Source organism: Pezoporus flaviventris, unplaced genomic scaffold (genome assembly GCF_033815535.1).
Source record: "Pezoporus flaviventris isolate CSIRO_AGI_PZ_B2104156 unplaced genomic scaffold, CSIRO_AGI_Pfla_v1 ptg000061l, whole genome shotgun sequence".
Lineage (NCBI taxonomy): Eukaryota > Metazoa > Chordata > Aves > Psittaciformes > Psittacidae > Pezoporus > Pezoporus flaviventris.
The window spans coordinates 360,001-369,269 of NW_026892609.1; positions in this window are offsets into that span (position 1 = coordinate 360,001).

Here is a 9,269-nt window from a genome sequence, read left to right on the forward strand (position 1 = left end):
CTGCCTACCGGCCCCCGACGAGCAGCCCGTCTTTTCTTCGCTGACGGGGACCCGCTTGCCGAGCCGGAGGGTGGTCGGGGGGGCGAGGGGTGTGAGGGGGGGCGAGCGCGCAGGCGCAAAGCGATCGATCGATCGCCCTCCGGCCCGGCACTCGTCCCCCCCGCCCCCTCGGGAAGGCTTCTGTGGAAAAGAACCACGCGCGCACCCCGTTTCCTTTTGCTTTCTCCTTCCCTTTCTCTCTCGGGTTATGTTCTCGGTCTCCCCGGCCCTCCCTCCCTCCCTCCGTCTCCCGTACGCCTCCATTTCATTAAAAGAGGAGGCGGCGGGAGCTCCCACCAGCGGAACCAACCCAGCTCATTTCTGCCCGACAGTGCGCGCGGGACCCTGCCGGCTCCCGTGTCCAGCCGGCAGACGGGAAAGTCCCGACGGGGCGGGGCCTCCCTTCCTGCTGCTGCGCACCCTGCCGCGGTTGGTTACAAAAATCAAAAGGAGGGAGGCGGCGTGGGTCAAAAAACGGAGAAGGGAAAACCGAAAAGTAAAAAGAAACCGAGAAACCCCAAGGGAACCACAGAGAGAACTCCGGAAAAAAAAAAAAAAAAAAAAATACCGCACGCGAACACGCACACCCGACACACACACGCGCACACGCGCGCACACACACCCCCCCCCCCCCACACACACACACACCCAGCCCACCTCTGCGTGCGCTAGGCTCCCCGCCTGCTCACCGACCACTGTCTCCTGCTTGCTTGCTTGCTTGTTTGCTTTCTTGCTCGCTCCCTCGCCTGCCTGCCTGCCTGCCTGCCTGCCTGCCTCCTTACCGGCCCCCGGCGAACTGAGCGCGAGACTGCCCGCCCGGCGGGAGCAGCCCGTGTTTTCTTCGCTGACGGGGACCCGCTTGGCGAGCCGGAGGGGGGTCGGGGGGGGGCGAAGGGGGGGGCGAGGGCGCAGTCGCAGAGCGTCAGGCTGCCGAACGCTGCCCCTCCCTCCGCCCACCTGCTCCTGGGCGGTGCCGCTGTCTGGGGACTGGGGCCGCACCCAAGGCGCGGCGGGTCCGGAACGGCAGCGCGAAGGGAGGGGGAGGGGGAGGGGCAGCGGGAGGGGAGGAGGGGAGGGGCGTGCACTGGGCTCGCTCTCTCTCTCTCTCTGCGTCTGTTATGTATGCGCCGCTGGGGGGGGGGGTGGTGTTATAAAAATTTCGCCTTGACCATGATCTGATTTAATTAATTTTTAATTACAATTGATTAATACCGAGAGGCAATAAGCAAGCAGCGCTGGGTACGCCGGGGGGTCTCCGCTCCTCCCAAGACGCACACCGACATTTCTGGGGTACAGTCTCTTATACTCCTCGGTCTTGGGTTTCAGCCAATCCTGTCGTCTCCTTCACCCGAATATCGACGTGGGTCCTTTTCATTGTTCTCCTCCTGTTGCTGGGGTCTTGTCTTCGGGTGAAGAAACTTCTTAAAAGAGTTATTGAATTCCTTGGTAATGCAGTAACGGGGGATGTCTATCACAAGCTTAACCACCATCTTAGTCCCCCTAAATTCCATTTCTTATACAGTTAATACACAAGTTTCACCTCATCCTGTGACAGGATGGATCTCTCGATTACCTAACCCCCTTAAGGCATTCAAGCGCTTAAACAAAGTACCCCTTTAATTAGCAAAACGTTTTAGACATTCAAGTAGTTAAACGAAGTACCCCTTAAAGTAACAAAGCGTTTTGATTAAGAAGGATTATTCCTTTGTTTCTTCTTTTTCATCGTTGTACTGACAGGAAAATCTAATCCTTCTTCTACGTTCTACACACGAGGCGACGATTTCAAGGATTTCGGATTCCACCCAAAGCGCAACGATGACGAGGACTCCTAAGTCGCTGACACGATCCGTTCCTATAGATCTCACGGGGGGGGGGGGAGGAGGCGGGGGGGCGGGGGCGGGGGGCGGGGGGGGGTTGCTCCGCGAAGAGCGGGCGGGGCGGGGCGGCGCGGCGCGGCGCGGTGCAGCGCGGCATCGGCAGACCCGCAGGTGCGTCGGCTAGTGTGTTACAGTGTATCCCACGCTCGAGCGCGGGAGCTTGTAAGGGGAACGCGATGTTCGGTCCTCCCGGCCACCGCCCCTGCGGTAATCTGAGCATTTACTTGAGCGCGGACAGTTTCTGTTACCGACTGCGTTTCTGTCTCGGTACGTCCCGGCGCAGAGATGCCTTAGCGGCCGGCGTCTGTCTCTCGCTTGGGCTTGCCTAGGGCCCGGTAGTGGGGACGGGGTGGCCCGTGTCTCTGTTTCTTGGAGCTGTCCCTGCCGGGAGCTCCTGCTCTCTGCCCGACTCTGCTCCCTCTCGGTAGTCCTAGAGGCAAGGCGGCTTTTCCTTGCCGGCCAGGGGTTCTTGCTTCCCCCTCAGCTTCCTCGAGCACCTTGGGGAGCTCCCAGGCAGGCTGAGCGCTGACCGACCCTGGCAGGTGGAGGAGTCCCTGCCCCGGCACACGGCCCCTGGACTGCAGGGACCCTGCTCGCCAGGACACCGCTGGGCACCCCTGGCTGCACACCCACGTTCACACCCTGCAGCCAGCCCCGGAACGAGGGACCTGCCTTGTCCTCTCACTCCCGTGCTGCAGAGGCAAGCCCTGCTCTGCAGCACATCCTCCTCCTTACCTAAACAAGAGAAACTGGGGGGGTGTGGGGGGGGGGTGTGGGGGGGGGGGTGGTGGTGTTGGAATGTATCAAAGACTGGCAATTAGAGTGACCACGGGAACTAGAGTAGGTAATTAAGAGTGACCTGTCCCTGACTGGTATTTGGAAGATGTTGGAACTGGCAAGGAACAAGGACGGCGGAACCGGAAAGGATGTCGATAGGAAAATCTGGTAGACCTTTCACCTGATGTAATCGCAAGGCAAACACAGAAGTGCTTGGCTAATTGCTTGGAAGCATATAAATATCGTGTCATCTGTTCAATAAACGATGATCCAGCTTGCACTCTAAGTCTGGGTCCGTGCCTCCGTCCTCACACACGAGAACATCACTAGTGGGGTACCCTGTTTGGATGGTCACCAAGAGCAACATAATCCTCCCTTCTACCCTCAACCACGCTATCTTCATCTCTTCTCCGAAGTTTCAGACACATTTCCCCAAAACCACAACCAGAAGAACGTCTTTGCAATCTCTTCCCAGCCCGTTGCGGAGGGAGGAGGCTGGGGGAGGCGCCTCGGAGCGGGGTGGGGGGAGGAGGTGGTGGGCGCCCCGGCATCTGCAGAACCCCCGGGTGCCTCGGCTGCTGTATTTCAGCGCGTCCTGGGTTCAGCAGTCGCAGCCTATTTTCTCAGTAGCTGGTGCAGTGCCAGTGTCCGTCCGTCCCGTCCCGTCCCGTCCCGTCCCGTCCCGTCCCCCGCCAGCCAGAGACGTGTTTTTCGCGGCGGGAGGGGGTGGTGGGCTGTGTGTCGGCAGACGGACACGCGAAACCAAAGAAACAACGAAATCCCCAAGCCCCCACGGAACAAAAAAGTCTGGCGAGCGCCGGGACCTGGGCCGCCGCCTCTGCCCGCCCGGTCCTGAGACAAGGGGGCGCAAAATCCCACGATGGAATACAGAAACCTTTAGAATCAGTTTCGGGTCATGTTAAGTTTGATGGCTTTGTAACAGCAGCAACGGAAAATCACTGAGGTGCATGACGCAGAGAGAAAAAAAATAGACTACAGCTTAGAGAACAGAATTCTCACAAGAGAAATCGTTGCAGTTGACATAGTTGTAAGTAAAAGTTTAGAAGAACAGGACACGGGGATAAGGAGTATCTGGGAACCGCAGGTGTCCAGGGTGGGCTACAGTTCAACTACCTGATAAGTAGGAGGATAGGAGGATTATTATGTCTCTCTCTGGTGCTAACGAGCCAATTAAACTGATGTGAGCATCTACTGCGCGTGCTTCAAAGGCTGAAAGAAGTGATGAAGATCGTTGGAAGAAGTAAACGATCCTCAGAGACCACCACCACCACCACAATTCTGCACGCAGGCGGGGAACCTCCTGGAAAATTATGTCACCCATACGTAGCCTCGTGAATAGGTATGTATGCCCAGTGGCTAGAAAAGGACGGCTTGTGTGGCAATTGAGAGACACACGTTACGAGGAGCCCGTATCTCCCGGCGCCGCAATCAAGAATACCTGCTTGTCAGCTTGAAAACTTTGTTGGCAAGTGTGTCCCCGGAGTGGTTTGCGTCCTGGGAGACGCAGTGGGCGTCTTGTAGGAAAGGTTTTGGATTTTAATGTGGGATCCCGTTCGTGTGTCTCTGTGTGTGAGACCGAGGATGGAAAATCAGCAGAGTGAAGAGATCTTGAGAAAGAGTCCTTCGGGTGCATTTTGGCACACTGGAAAGAAGGACCGGACTGGAATACCTTGTTGCAATTAATGTAACAGTTTGTCTGCGGGATCCCGTTCCTGCGTCTGTCTGTGTCTGTGTGCCTGAGACCGAGGATGGAAAATCAGCAGAGTGAAGAAACATTGTATACTTTGGAAGATCAGGGGAAATGGCCTAAAAATGGAGCTCTGAATTAGAATACATTGTTGCAATTAACGTAACCGTTTGTCTCTGGGATCCCGTTCCTGCGTCTGTCTGCGTCTGCGTGTGTGAGACCGAGGATGGAAAATCAGCAGAGTGAAGAGATCTTGAGAAAGAGTCCTTCGGGTGCATTTTGGCACACTGGAAAGAAGGACCGGACTAGAATACCTTGTTGCAATTAATGTAACAGTTTGTCTGCGGGATCCCGTTCCTGTGTCTGTCTGTGTCTGTGTGCCTGAGACAGATGATGGAAAATCAGCAGAGTGAAGAAACATTGTATACTTTGGAAGATCAGGGAAAATGGCCTAAAAATGGAGCTCTGAACTAGAATAAATTGTTGCAATTAATGTAACAGTTTGTCTGTGGGATCCCGTTCCTGCGTCTGTCTGCGTCTGCGTGTGTGAGACCGAGGATGGAAAATCAGCAGAGTGAAGAGATCTTGACAAAGAGTCCTTCGGGTGCATTTTGGCACACTGGAAAGAAGGACCGGACTAGAATACCTTGTTGCAATTAATGTAACAGTTTGTCTGCGGGATCCCGTTCCTGTGCCTGTCTGTGTCTGTGTGCCTGAGACCGAGGATGGAAAATCAGCAGAATGAAGAAACATTGTACACTTTGGAAGATCAGGGAAAATGGCCTAAAAATGGAGCTCTGAACTAGAATACCTTGTTGCAATGAATGTAACAGTTTGTCTGTGGGATCCCGTTCCTGCGTCTGTCTGCGTCTGTGTGCCTGAGACCGATGATGGAAAATCAGCAGAGTGGAGAAACATTGTATACTTTGGAAGATCAGGGAAAATGGCCTAAAAATGGAGCTCTGAACTAGAATAAATTGTTGCAATTAATGTAACAGTTTGTCTGTGGGATCCCGTTCCTGCGTCTGTCTGCGTCTGCGTGTGTGAGACCGAGGATGGAAAATCAGCAGAGTGAAGAGATCTTGACAAAGAGTCCTTCGGGTGCATTTTGGCACACTGGAAAGAAGGACCGGACTAGAATACCTTGTTGCAATTAATGTAACAGTTTGTCTGTGGGATCCCGTTCCTGCGTCTGTCTGTCTGTGTGCTTGAGACCGATGATGGAAAATCAGCAGAGTGAAGAAACATTGTATACTTTGGGAGATCAGGGAAAATGGCCTACAAATGGAGCTCTGAACTAGAATAAATTGTTGCAATTAATGTAACAGTTTGTCTGTGGGATCCCGTTCCTGTGTCTGTGTGCCTGAGACCGATGATGGAAAATCAGCAGAGTGAAAAGATCTTGAGAAAGAGTCCTTCGGGTGCATTTTGGCGCACTGGAAAGAAGGACCGGACTAAAATACCTTGTTGCAATTAATGTAACAGTTTGTCTGCGGGATCCCGTTCCTGTGCCTGTCTGTGTCTGTGTGCCTGAGACCGATGATGGAAAATCAGCAGAGTGGAGAAACATTGTATACTTTGGAAGATCAGGGAAAATGGCCTAAAAATGGAGCTCTGAACTAGAATAAATTGTTGCAATTAATGTAACAGTTTGTCTGTGGGATCCCGTTCCTGCGTCTGTCTGCGTCTGTGTGCCTGAGACCGAGGATGGAAAATCAGCAGAGTGGAGAAATATTGTATACTTTGGAAGATCAGGGAAAATGGAACTCTGAACTAGAATACATTGTTGCAATTAATGTAGCAGTTTGTCTGCGGGATCCCGTTCCTGTGTCTGTCTGTGTCTGTGTGCCTGAGACAGATGATGGAAAATCAGCAGAGTGAAGAAACATTGTATACTTTGGAAGATCAGGGAAAATGGCCTAAAAATGGAGCTCTGAACTAGAATAAATTGTTGCAATTAATGTAACAGTTTGTCTGTAGGATCCCGTTCCTGCGTCTGTCTGCGTCTGCGTGTGTGAGACCGAGGATGGAAAATCAGCAGAGTGAAAAGATCTTGACAAAGAGTCCTTCGGGTGCATTTTGGCGCACTGGAAAGAAGGACCGGACTAGAATACCTTGTTGCAATTAATGTAACAGTTTGTCTGCGGGATCCCGTTCCTGTGTCTGTCTGTGTCTGTGTGCCTGAGACCGAGGATGGAAAATCAGCAGAGTGAAGAAACATTGTATACTTTGGAAGATCAGGGAAAATGGCCTAAAAATGGAGCTCTGAACTAGAATAAATTGTTGCAATTAATGTAACAGTTTGTCTGTAGGATCCCGTTCCTGCGTCTGTCTGCGTCTGCGTGTGTGAGACCGAGGATGGAAAATCAGCAGAGTGAAAAGATCTTGACAAAGAGTCCTTCGGGTGCATTTTGGCGCACTGGAAAGAAGGACCGGACTAGAATACCTTGTTGCAATTAATGTAACAGTTTGTCTGCGGGATCCCGTTCCTGTGTCTGTCTGTGTCTGTGTGCCTGAGACCGAGGATGGAAAATCAGCAGAATGTAGAAACATTGTATACTTTGGAAGATCAGGGAAAATGGCCTACAAATGGAGCTCTGAACTAGAATAAATTGTTGCAATTAATGTAACAGTTTGTCTGTAGGATCCCGTTCCTGCGTCTGTCTGCGTCTGCGTGTGTGAGACCGAGGATGGAAAATCAGCAGAGTGAAAAGATCTTGACAAAGAGTCCTTCGGGTGCATTTTGGCGCACTGGAAAGAAGGACCGGACTAGAATACCTTGTTGCAATTAATGTAACAGTTTGTCTGCGGGATCCCGTTCCTGTGTCTGTCTGTGTCTGTGTGCCTGAGACCGAGGATGGAAAATCAGCAGAATGTAGAAACATTGTATACTTTGGAAGATCAGGGAAAATGGCCTAAAAATGGAACTCTGAACTAGAATACATTGTTGCAATTAATGTAACAATGTGTCTGTGGGATCCCGTTCGTGTGTCTGTCTGCGTCTGCGTGTGTGAGACCGAGGATGGAAAATCAGCAGAGTGAAGAGATCTTGAGAAAGAGTCCTTTGGGTGCATTTTGGCACACTGGAAAGAACCTGACTTAAAAGAAAAACTTCTGGAAGATGCTGATTCTCGGTTTACTGATGGTAGTAGCTTCATGAGAAATGGTAAAGGAAAGGCAGGATATGCCATTACCACCACTTCACAGGTAATAGAAGCTAAACCTTTACCTGCGAATATCTCTGCCCAGAAGGCAGAAATAATAGCGTTAACGAGAGCCCTGGAACTGGCTAAAGAGAAAAGGAAGAATATTTGGACTGATCCTAAATACGCATTTGGTGTGGTACATGCACATGCTGATCCCTGGAAGAAAGGAGGACTTTTGAACACACAAAGGAAACAGATTAAACATGCTACAGAAATTCTACAATTACTGGAAGCTGTTCAGCTACCTGAAGAAGTAGCTATTACGTCCTGTAAAGGACATCAACGAGGTGACTCAGATCAGGAGCTCGGGGGTGGCGGCTGCCGGGCGGCTGCGGAGTGGGGGGAGAGCGGCCGCGGCCCCGCTGCTCCGCTCTGCACGGGGCACCCGCGTGTGGCGGCGGCGGCGTCCGCCGGCCGGCCCCGAGCGGAGCGGGGCCCGGGGACGGGACGGGGCGCGACAGGGGGCGGCGGTACCTCGACAGACCCAGCGGCTGCGGCTCGCCCAGTGCTGCCACCGCCGGTAACGGGAGAGCCGAGTACCTCACGCGCACCTCGGGAGTACATCGGGAGCACCTCGCGAGCACCTCGCGAGTACCTCTCGCCTACTTCGCGCGTACCTCGGGCGTACCTCGGGAATACCTCGCGCGTACCTTGGGCGCACCTCGGGAGTACCTCGCGCGTACCTCTCGCCTACTTCGCGCGTACGTCGCGGGTACCTCGGGAGTACCTCGGGCGTACCTCGGGAGTACCCCGCGCCTACTTCGCGTGTACCTGGGGCGTACCTCGGGCGTACCTCGCGCATACCTCGGGAGTACCTCGGGCGTACCTCGGGCGTACCTCGGGCGTACCTCTCGCCTACTTACTTCGCGCGTACCTCGGGCGTACCTCGGGAGTACCTCGCCCGTACCTCTCGCGTACCTGGCGAGTACCTCGGGCGTACCTCGCGCGTACCTCTCGCGTACTCGCGTACCTCTCGCGTACTTCTCGCGTACCTCTCACGTACCTCGAGAGTACCTCGGGCGTACCTCGAGAGTACCTCGCGAGTATCTGGCGAGTAACTCGCGCCGCCGCTGGGGTGATTTTCGCCTCTTTTCAGACACTGTGGCGTTTCCGAGGTGCTGCAACGGACTTGTCAGGCGCGCCGCTTCCGGAGCCGGCGGAGTGGGTGGCCCTCTCTTTATGCCTTCATTTGCATCCTCGTAATATTACTCGTCGGTTGCTCGCCACTTGGGTGAGCCTAGATTCTGGTGTTGCGTGGCGGCGCGGGAGGAGTCGTTTCTATCCGTTTTATGGGAGCGAGTAGTGGCTCGTCTCCGCAGCAGCGCTAGCGAGCGGCGCTTCCCGAGGTGGCTCGTTCGTCCCTCCCGCGGGGTGAGGGCAAAAAAAACCGGCGGCGGAGGCCGGCACTCGAACGCTGGAAGAAGACCGTGGCGGGACTCGATCCCCAGGTCGATTTTTCTCCCCGCCCGGTCGGTGAAGTTTGAGCGAGGGCTCCTCCGATGATGGCACGGGCGGGCGAGCCCGTCGGTACGTCCCGGCGCAGAGATGCCTTAGCAGCGTTCTGGCTCTTGCTTGCAATTGCCTATGGGCCCGGTGGTTGTGACGAGGTGGCGGCACCTCTTCCCCTTCCCCCCCCCCCCCCCCCACTTCTTTTCCCTTCTG